The sequence below is a fragment of the Stegostoma tigrinum genome, chromosome 2 (assembly GCF_030684315.1).
Source record: "Stegostoma tigrinum isolate sSteTig4 chromosome 2, sSteTig4.hap1, whole genome shotgun sequence".
NCBI classification, from domain to species: domain Eukaryota; kingdom Metazoa; phylum Chordata; class Chondrichthyes; order Orectolobiformes; family Stegostomatidae; genus Stegostoma; species Stegostoma tigrinum.
Genome location: NC_081355.1, coordinates 155,309,431 through 155,321,094, shown reverse-complemented (window position 1 = coordinate 155,321,094; position 11,664 = coordinate 155,309,431).

Sequence of the window (11,664 nt, the reverse complement as noted above, 5' to 3'; positions counted from 1 at the left end):
CTCTCTCCCATTGCAACTCTCTTGTAATCTCTTCGGCCTTGAAACTGCTCTTCCCTGGACTGACCTATCCCCTCCCTACCTCCCCACCTATACTCTCTCCACCTATCTTCTTTTCCCTCCATCTTCGGTCCGCCTCCCCCTCTCTCCCTATTTATTCCAGCTCCCTCTCCCCATCCCCCTCTCTGATGAAGGGTCTAGGCCCGAAACGTCAGCTTTTGTGCTCCTGAGATGCTGCTTGGCCTGCTGTGTTCATCCAGCCTCACATTCTATTATCTTGGAATCTCCAGCATCTGCAGTTCCCATTATCTCTCTCTAGGGTAGAGCCCAGCAGGTTTATTTGAAAACACTAGCTTTCGGTGCATTGATCCTTCCTCAGGTTGTAGTGAGAGAGGAGGCATCATCTCACAGAATTCATCTGCAAAAGATCAAAGAATCGTACAACTGATGCCAATATATTGCATGAAGCTAAAAGATTAGATTAGATTCCCTCCAGTGTGGAAACAGGCCCTTCGGCCCAACAAGTCCACACCGCCCCTTGAAGCATCCCACCCAGACCCATCCCCCTGTAACTCACACATCCCTGAACACTATGGACAATTTAGCAAGACCGATCCACCCAGCCTGCACATCTTTGGACTGTGGGAGGAAGCCGGAGCACCCGGAGGAAACCCACGCAGACACGGGGAGAATGTGCAAACTCCGCACAGACAGTCGCCCAAAGCGGGAATCGAACCCGGGTCCCTGGCGCTGTGAGGCTGCAGTGCTAACCACTGAGCCACCGTGCCACCCAAATGGTTGGCTGGCTGACTCCCTCCTGTTAAATCTTCAATCATTTAGAAAGGTTTCGATTGATTAAAATGCAAATCCCAAAGAATTTCTTTTGAGTCACTGCCCTGAGATAATTAAAGGTTTTTAATCCGTTCAAAACAGGAGGTGACATCTCCGGTCAGACACTCCATTTTAAGGTGTGGGGCCTTGTTCAGAATCTGTGTTTTAACCTGGAGTGACTCTGGTTTTATCTCCAAAGCAGGCACCTTATAAAATGCACTCAAAGATAGTAAGAACTGCAGATGCTGGAGTCTGAGATAACGCAGTGTGGAGCTGCAGGAACACAGCAGGCCAGGCATTCTGCTTCTCCGACGCTGCCTGGCCTGCTGTGTTCCTCCAGCTCCACACCGTGTTAACGTATAAAATGCCCCATTGATTGACTGTGAGTACAGATTGTACACTTTCTGAACATAATAGACGAATGGAGTCAGAGCACATACAGTGGCAGGTGAGTCAGTGCGCCCTCCACTGGCCTAACATGGAATTGTCAGGGCTGATCAGAGCGCCCCCTGAAGGTCGGAGGTCAGTAGCTGAGCTCATTCACTGTGGTCACCATGTGGCTGCTGTAATGACTTTGTCTATGATCACGTAAGAACTAGCGTGGAAATAGGTGTAGGCCACTCAATACGATCATGGCTAATTGTGCACTTCAGTATCGTTTACCAGGTTGTGGTGGGCGAGTTGTTGGAGGGAATCCTGAGGGACGCTATTTACATGTATTTGGAAAGGCAGGGATTGATTAGGGATAATCAACATGGCTTTGAGTGTGAGAAATCGTGTCTCACTAACTTGATTGAGGCTTTAGAAGAAGTTACAAAGAGGATTGATGAGGGCAGAGCAGTGGACGTGATCTGTACAAACTTCAGTAAGGTGTTCAATGGTAGACTGCTTAGAAAGGTTCGATCATGAGGAATACCGGGAAAACTAGCTATTGGGTACAGAACTGACTCAAAGGGAGGAGACAGGGTGGTGAAGGGTTGATTTTCAGACTGGAGGCCTTTGACCAGTGATGTGCCACAAGGATTAGTGCTGGGTGTACTGTTTTTCCTCATTTTTGTAAATGATTTGGTTGTGAACATGGGGGTGTGGTTAGTAATTTTGCAAGTGACACCAAAATTGATGGTGTAGTTGACAGCAAGGAACGTTACTTCAGAGCACAAGATCTTGGTCAGATTGGTCAGTGGGCTGAGGAATGATAGTTGGAATTTAATTTAGATAAATGTGAGGTGCTGCATTTTGGAAAGGCAAATCAGGGCAGGACTTATACACTTATTGGAAAGGTTCTGGGGAGTGTTGTTGAACAAAGAGACCTTGGAGTGCAATTCATTGTTCCATGAAAGTGGATTTGCAGTTACGTAGGATAGTGTAGAAGGCATTTGGTACGCTTGCCTTTATTGTTCAGTGCCTTGAGTATAGGAGTTGGGAGGTCACATTGCGGCTGTACAGGATGTTGGATTAGTGGAATAATGTGTGCAATTCTGGTCTACCACCTAAAGGAAGGATGTTGTGAAACTTGAAAGGGTTCAGAAAAGATTTACAAGAATGTTACCAGGGTTGCAGGGTTTGAGCTAAAGGGAGAGGCTGAATAGACTGAGGCTATTTTCCCTGGAGCATAGGAGTTGAGAGATGACCTTATAGATAAAATCATGAGGAGCATGGACAGGGTAAATAGACTCGGGGAGTGCAAAACTAGAGGGCATAGGTTTAAGGTGAGAGAGGAAAGATTTAAAAGAATCCTTAGGGGCAAAGTTTTCACATAGATGGTAGTGGGTGTATGGAATGAGCTGCCAGAGGAAGTGGTGGAGGCTGGTATAGTTTCCACATTTAAAAGGCATCCGATGGGTATATGAATAGGGAGGGTTTAGTGGGATGTGGGCCAAATGCTGGCAAATGGGACTAGATTAATTTAGGATACCTGGTCGGCATGGACAGGTTGGACCGAAGGGTCTGTTTCTGTGCTGCACAACCCTATGAATCCAAGTCACCTCAGCTCCAGGACATCTCTGGTGGAGTTCCTCAGGATTGTGTCCTAGGCCCAACCATCTTCAGCTGCTTCATCAATGACCTTCCGTCCATCGTAATATCAGAAGTGGGAATGTTCGCCGATGATGGCACAATGTTCAGCAGCATTCCTTGGGAACTGAAGCAGTCCATGTTCAAATGAGGCAAAGCTTAGATGATATCATCCATTGCAAAGGTGCCAGGCAATGACTGTTTTGAACAACATAGAATGTAAGCAAAGCCTTTGGCTTTCAATAGTGTTATCATCACTGAACCCCTACTATCAATTTTTTGAGCATTGCCATTGACCAAAAACCATGCAAATGGTCTACAGAGCAGGTCAGTAGCTTCAAATTTTAAACGCCATGATAGGGAATCGACGCCAATGTACGGGAAATGAAGGATACAATCAAATTCTCCATTTCCTTACTGAATGATGGAACAGGCTCAAGGGACTGAATGGCATCGACCTACTGCTAATTCTTGTATCCTTCTTAACTACTGATCCAGGACTGACCTTAAAACATGGGTCAGCTTTAATTGTAGTAGTTAAGGTAGCTAAAAGATATATCAGTGCATACTGGCTCAGAGAGTATTCTGAAGGAATTTTGTTCAGCAGAAACAATGATACGTCCTTTTTATTGCGTTGAATCTGGAGATTTGTGTAGAATGGTTCTGAAATGAAGGCTGACATGTCATGGTGATGTTCAGTCGGTGGAAAGAGCTTGCTACATTTGACTGTTCCATAGTAATAGTTGCATTCAATTTTGTCTGGGACCAAGGACAGAACTTGTTGCAATGCTTTCAGGAGTCACTCAGCACAGTTCCCTGAAGAGTCATTATGGCATCAGTCAATTGGAAATGTGACAAAGACAAGTAATCTCCATGTGGACACACACTGTTAAGTTGGACTGTAGAAATGCAACAACTACTGTACAGTTGGGACTGGGAGTGGAGTTAGGTTCAGCTGATAAACATGCTTTTGAACCTAGGAAACTGTTCTAAGAGCTATGGGGCTCAGAGGACACTGTGTGCCTATAGTAGTTCAGTGTCACTGTGAGGCAGGGTGAAGGAAACCCGAGAGCAGCATTTGCTTTGTGCAGCTGAGCCCGATTAGAGCAGGAGGCAGTAAGGACTCAGTAAAGCATGCTGTTTGTCAAAAGCGAGAGATGGACCTGTAACCCCTAAAGTGCAGTTTCCTAGGTTCTAGTGGAGCAAGATCCCAGCAATGGAAGGTCAACACCAATACACAAGCAAAAGACCATTAGAGTAGGAGTAGATGTAGGCCATTCAGCCCATCAAGCCCACTCTGCTATTCAATGAGATCATGCTGATCTGATCACCCTCGCTTCCGCTTTCCTTATTTTTATACTCTATTCCCTTTGAAATAAAGTCTAATATTCTGTTTGCCTTCTCTGTATCCTGCTGAAATTGGATGCTAGCTTTTGTGATTTATGCAAGAGGACTCTCAAATCTCTCCTTGCTACAGCTTTCCGCAGTCTTTCTCCATTCAAAAAAAAGCTCTTCTATTCTTTCTACTAAAATACAACATCACATCTCCCCACATGACATCCCATCTGCCATGTTTTGGCCAGCTCATTTCACCAGCCTGTATCTCTCCATAGACTCTATATGTTATCCTTGCTTGCCTTCCCACCTACATTTGAAAGCAGTTATTCATAGAATCCCTACAGTCTGGAAACGAACCTTCAGCCCAACAAGTCCGCACCAACCCTCAAAGCATCCCACCCAGACCCATCCCTCTATAACCCACCTAATCTATACATCCTTGAACACTATGGGCAATTTAGCCTGGCCTATCCACCTAGGCTGCACATCTTTGGACTGTGGGAGGAAACCCACGCAGACACGGGGAGAACGTGCAAACTCCACACAGGCAGTCAGCCGAGGCTGGAATTGAACCTGGGTCCCTGGGGCTGTGAGGCAGCACTGCTAACCACTCAGCCACCGTGCTGTCCCAACTGGTGATCCTGTCTATGATAGAGTGGCTCTTGAGGGTGTTTCAAGGTTAGGTCATTAATATAATTATAATTCCAAATGAAGTTTTAATGAGATTTGGTGCCCCAGGTGTCAATGGAGGGGGAGGTGCGACAGTTGCTGCTGATCTAGTATGATAGACTGGAGCCTTTGAGTTATAAGGAGAGGCTTGATAGGCTGGAGCATGGCAGGCTGAGGGGTGACCCTGTAGAGGTTTATAAAATCATCTACTCCCCAGGGTAGGGGGAGTCCAAAACTAAAGAACATAGACAAGTGGGGAAAAGTTTAAAAGGAGCCTGCGGGGCAATTTTTTCACACTGAGCGTGGTGTTAATATGGAACAAGCTGCCAGAGGAAGTGGTAAAGGTGAGTACAATTACAACATTTAAAAGATATTTGGGTAGTATATGAGTCAGAAAGGTTTAGAAGGAGATGGACCAAACACAGGCAAATGGGACCAGTTCACTTTATGACGCCTGGTCAGCATAGATGAGTTAGACCGAAGGGCCTGTATCCCTACTGTATGATTCTTCAATCACATTTAGTGTTTCATAGTTTCTATGGGCCTTTTGACCATAGTTAGTCTGCTTCCCATATTTGCCTCATGTTAACTGGGGATGTTAAAATATGTTATATCTATCTTTGCACCTTTTTTATCATTAATCTTTGCAAGCATGTTCAAAAAGTTTTATTTGTATAAATATTGATGAAAGAAACCATGCTGACTTGTTCCTAACATTAGGTCTGATGCAGCCCAAGAACAATACAAGCGATCACATTTAAACCTCAGTCAATAACTGTAACAAAGAGTGAAATTAATGAGAAGATAGCAACGCAAGGAATTTTTACAGTTCTGTGGAAAAATAACTCTTTGAGTGTAAAATTATTGATAAATGGCAAGTCAAACAAACTCCCCTTCCTCTATGAATTTCAATGTTACAGGGAAAGCGTTGGAGAAATAGAAAATAAATAATCAAGTGTTTGGATTCACAAAGTAAAAGTTAGTGGAAAAACCACTATAGTCTTATCGGACTGTTCTCTATTTAGAGAAATGGAGGGGAAAAATTGAAAAGGGAGTTTTTCATGGTCACGTCAGCTCATGCATGGATTGAACACACATTGTGGACCTCACTCTGCATGCCAAATCTGCATCCAGCCAACTGAGCTACCCAAGACCCTTAACCGACTTCACAAATAACCGAAATCAAGATGTTTGAATCCGAGACAAAAATATGATAATGATACGCAATAGATAGGAACACAGGCGCTGCAAGCTCCCCTCCAAGCCACTCATCATCCTGACTTGGAAATATATCACCGCTCCTTCCTCATGTGGCTGGGTCAAATCCTTGAATTCCCTCCCCTAATGGAATTGTGGGTCATCCCACACCAGGAGGACCGCAGCGGTTCAAGAAGGCAGCTCACCACTACCTTCTCAAAGGCAACTAGGGATGGGCAAGACATGTTCCCCTGACCAGTGACACCTACCTCCCATGGATGAATTTAAAAAAGCCTCAAACTATCACTTGCTCAGGATGAATTCCCTTTTTAGCGTGTGTTTAATGAGAATCGTGCATGCTGTATAGTTAATAAATCTGAGCTACTTGAGATTTAATATAAAAATCTCTATTAATTTATCATTAAACTATCATGGCCTCGGTTTTCTTTTTCAGTTCTACAGACCATCAGTTGTTTCTCTCTTCTTTATATTTCAAAGTTGACATGATTTCTCTAGCTCTTCACTCCAACTTCAAAATGTTCACGACACAGAAACATAGAAATTAGGAGTAGGTCATTTGGACCTTTAAAGCTGTTCCTTCATTCAGTACAATGATAACAGAACCTCACCCCCACCTTCCCTTCCCTTGTGCCTGTCACAGCATTAAGTGGATTGAACGGTGGAGAACCTAAGTCCGAAGATTCACAAGCCTTCGATCAGGAACTGTGTAAGTCACGCAGTACAGGACTGACAACCCTGAGATAACAATAATGGTCACATCGCTACAGGAAGAACGATATGTGATCATACTGGAGACAGACCAGAGGAGATTCACCAGGATGTTGCCTGGCACGGACAGATTCAGCTATGCAGAGACTGGAAAATCTCAGGTTGTTTTCTTTAGAGTAGAGAAGGTTGTGCGGCCCTCCTGATCGAGGTTTTGTTTTTAATTCATTCACAGGAAGAGGGCATCACTGGCTAGGGCAGCATTTATTGCCCATCCCAGAGGGTCAAAGACATTGCTGTAAGTCTGGGATCTTGTGTAGGCCAGACCAGGTAAGGATGACAATTTTCTTTCCTAAAGGACATTAGTGAGCCAGATAGATTTTTCCGGACAATTGATTCATAGTCATCATTAGATTCTTAATTCCAGATATTCCATCTGCCGTGGTGGGATTCAAGCCCGGGTCCCCAGAACATTGTCTGGGTTTCTGGATTAACAGTCCAGCAATAATACCACTAGGCTATGGCCTCCTTTATAAATGGTATATCAGATTATGAGTGGCAGGGACCGGGTGAATAAGGAGAAACATTTCCTCTTAGTAGAGGGGTGAGTTTTAAACTAAGGGGTGGTGGAGGTTTAGGGAGAATTCAAGGTATCTGAAAGTCACTCCCTAAATGGGTGGTAGAGTCAGGAACGCGCAAAACAATTTAAGGACCATGAAAACTTGAAATGGGTAAAGGCTAAGTACTGGAACTTGGGATTGGAATAGTTGGATACTTAATAACTGGCACAAACAGGATGGGCCGAAGGGCCTCTTTGCCAATCTATTAAAAACTCCAGTGACTCTCTCTATGAATCTAATTGGGAGAAATCCAACTGAGAGAAGTCCCAAAGTGATCCGTTGCACAGGGATCCAAACATGTCAGAAATGATGATCAATTATAGATAACAAAGTGTGGAGCTGGATGAACACAGCAGGCCAAGCAGCATCTCAGGAGCACAAAAGCTGATGTTTCGGGCCTAGACCCTTCATCAGAGAGGGTGTTGGGGAGAGGGTTCTGGAATAAATAGGGAGAGAGGGGGCGGCGGACCGAAGATGGAGAGAAAAGAAGATAGGTGGAGAGGAGAGTGTAGGTGAGGAGGTGGGGAGGGGATAGGTCAGTCCAGGGAAGATGGACAGGTCAAGGAGGCGGGATGAGGTGGTAGGTAGGAAATGGAGGTGCGGCTTGAGGTGGGAGGAAGGGATGAGTGAGAGGAAGAACAGGTTAGGGAGGCAGAGATAGGCTGGGCTGGTTTTGGGATGCAGTGGGGGTGAGGGGAAGAACTGGGCTGGTTTTGGGATGCAGTGGGGGAAGGGGAGATTTTGAAGCTGGTGAAATCCACATTGATACCATTGGGCTGCAGGGTTCCCAAGCGGAATATGAGTTGCTGTTGCTGCAACCTTCGGGTGGCATCATTGTGGCACTGCAGGAGGCCCATGATGGACATGTCGTCTGAGGAATGGGAGGGGGAGTTGAAATGGTTCGCGACTGGGAGGTGCAGTTGTTTGTTGCAAACCGAGCGGAGGTGTTCTGCAAAGCGGTCCCCAAGCCTCCGCTTGGTCTCCCCAATGTAGGGGAAGCCACACCGCGTGCAATGGATACAATATACCATATTGGCAGATGTGCAGGTGAACATCTGCTTGATATGGAAGGTCATCTTGGGGCCTGGGATGGGGGTGAGGGAGGAGGTGTGGGGGCAAGTGTAGCACTTCCTGTGGTTGCAGGGGAAGGTGCCAGGTGTGGTGGAGTTGGAGGGGAGTGTGGAGCGGACAAGGGAGTCGCGGAGAGAGTGGTCTCTTGGAAGGCAGACAAGGGTGGGAATGGAAAAATGTCTTGGGTGGTGGGGTCGGATTGTAGATGGCGGAAGGGTCAGAACCCTGCAGCCCAATGGTATGAATGTGGACTTCACAAGCTTCAAAATCTCCCCTTCCCCCACTGCATCCCAAAACCAGCCCAGCCTGTCTCTGCTTCCCTAACCTGTTGTTCCTCTCACCCATCCCTTCCTCCCACCTCAAGCCCCACCTCCATTTCCTACCTACCACCTCATCCCATCTCCTTGACCTGTCCATCTTCCCTGGACTGACCTATCCCCTCCCTACCTCCCCACCTATACTCTCCTCTCCACCTATCTTGTTTTCTCTCTATCTTCGGTCCGCCTCCCCCTCTCTCCCTATTTATTCCAGTTCCCTCTCCCCATCCCCCTCTCTGATGAAGAGCTTTTGTGCTCCTGAGATGCTGCTTGGCCTGCTGTGTTCATCCAGCCTCACATTTTATTATCTTGGATTCTCCAGCATCTGCAGTTCCCAATATCTCTTACACTCAATTATAATCAGCTTCCTGTGTGCTCCGTGAGTGACAATTCCTGTTCGGAAGGATTCAGGTTCCATCAGGAAGAAAGATAGGCAAAGCACAGGGAGCAGGAGGAAGTATTTGCTGCAAAATGTGCTTGTGAAAAAAAAACCAGGAAATTCTGCTGCCCTCTTACCAGCCCCTCCTGGCAAAACATATTCCTCTCTACAAAACGTCAGGGTTACATGTGAAGGCTAAGAGCACCAGCACTCAATTCTATTGTTGGCTTTTGTTTCCGGTTTGAGTCGATCCAAATCCCTCTGAGATATATCCACATCCTGACCTGGACCTGGACCTGGACCTGGGTAGGGAGAGCCCTCTCTCTCTCTTCTGTGGACACTGCAAGTACTGCAGCAAACTGCCTCAGAACTCCCTTGTCTACTCAGTGAACATCCCCAGAGTGTCTGCCTTGTACTGGTGCTTCAGTGACACTTTGCCTATAGGGTCAATGTGATGGGCCCCTGTGCAGTACCTCACCTGTGGAGTCACGAGTTGTCCTAACGTGGTTCCAAGCAACAAGTCACCTGCTGAGAACCGTGGCCCACACATTGAAAAGGCACCAGCTCTGTTTTACAAATCCAAAGTTAAATGAAGTTTGGGGAAAGATAGGGGTCTTGCTGTGATGTCTCCCCAGAAGCTTGCCCACCATCAACAGGGCACAAGTCGGGAGTGTGATGGATTACTCCCCACTTGCCTGGACGGGTGCAGCTCCGACGACGCTCCAGAACCTCAACATCATTGAGGGACAAAGCAGGCCGTTTGGTTGGTACCACATGTCCCAGCTTCAGTATCCTCTCCCTCCAACACCAGTTCGCAGCAACAATGGTGTAAACAGTGTAAAGCTACAAAATAAACCACATCAACTCAACAAGGCTCCCCCCGGCAGCCACTTCCAAGCTTCTGAACTCCATAAAAGCAGAAACATGGGCACTGGGAGCATGAGGATCTGCTCTGGTATTCATTGTGATCATGGTTGACCCTCTGTCATAATACTATATCCCGACTTTCACTCCATACTCTAGATGCCTCTGATATCTAACAATTCACCTGTCTCTTGCTTGAACATATTCAATGATTCGGGCTCCCCAACCTTCTGTGGTAATGAATTCCACAGCGTCACTTGAGAGTGAAGAAATATTTCCTCATTTCATTATTAAATGGACAACCCCATATCCTGAGACTGTCTCCCTTGGTTCTAGACTCCCCACCCAGGGGAAACATCCTCCTTGCATCTCGTCTGTCCAACCCTGTTAGAATTTTAGACATTTCAATCAGATTTCCCCTGTTTATCATTTTAAACTCGAGCGAATACAAAGAACAAAGAAAATTACAGCACAGGTACAGGCCCTTTGGCCCTCCAAGCCTGCACCAGCATGCTGCCCATCACAACCAAAACCCTGTACCCCTCCAGGGACTGTATCCCTCTGTTCCTATCCTACTCATGTATCTGTCAAGACGCCCTTTAAAAGTCACTATCGTACCTGCTTCCACTACGCCCCCGGCAGCAAGCTCCAGGCACCCACCACCCTCAAAACCTTGCCTCGTACATCACCTTTAAGCATCCCCCCCTCGCACCTTAAACCTATACCCTCTAGTAATCGACTCTTCCACCCTGGGAAACAGCTTCTGACTATCTATTCTGTACAAGCCCTTCATAATTTTGTAGACCTCCAGCAGGTCTCCTCTCAACCTCCGTCGTTCCAGTGAGAACAGCCCAAGTTTCTCCAACCTCTCCTTATAGCTAATGCCCTCCATACCAGGCAACATCCTGGTAAATCTTTTCTGTACCCTCTCCAAGGCCGCCACATCCTCCTGGTAGTGTGGCAATCAGAATTGAACACAATATTCCAAATATGGCCTAAGTAAGGTTCCATAAAGCTGCAACATTACCTGCCAATTTTTAAACTCAGTGCCCCAGCCAATGAAGGCAAGCGTGCCTTATGCCTTGTTGGCTGCCTTCTCCACCTGTGTTGCCATTTTCAGTGACCTGTGTACCTGTACACCCAGATCCCTCTGCCTTTTAGTACTCTTTAGGGTTCTGCCATTAACTATAAATTTTCCATCTGGATTGGATCTTCCAAAATGCATTACCTCACATTGTTCCGGATTAAACTCCATCTGCCATCTCACTGCCCAAGTTACCAACTGATCTATATCCTGCTTATCCTTTGACAATCCTCGTTGCTATCCGTAATTCCACTGACCTTTGTGTCATCAGCAAACTTATTAATCAGACCAGTTACATTTTCCTTAAAATCATTTATTTTTATTAGACATAGCAATGGTCCCAACACTGATCCCTGAGGAACACCATTAGTCACAGCCCTCCATTCAGACATGCACCCTTCCACTGCTACTATCTGTCTTCTTTGACCAAGCCAGTTTTTTACCCATTTTGCAAGCTCACCTCTGACCCCACACGACTTTACCTTCTGTATCAGCCTGCCATGAGGGATCTTGTCAAAGGCCTTACTGAAGTCCATGCAGATAACATCCACTGCCCTA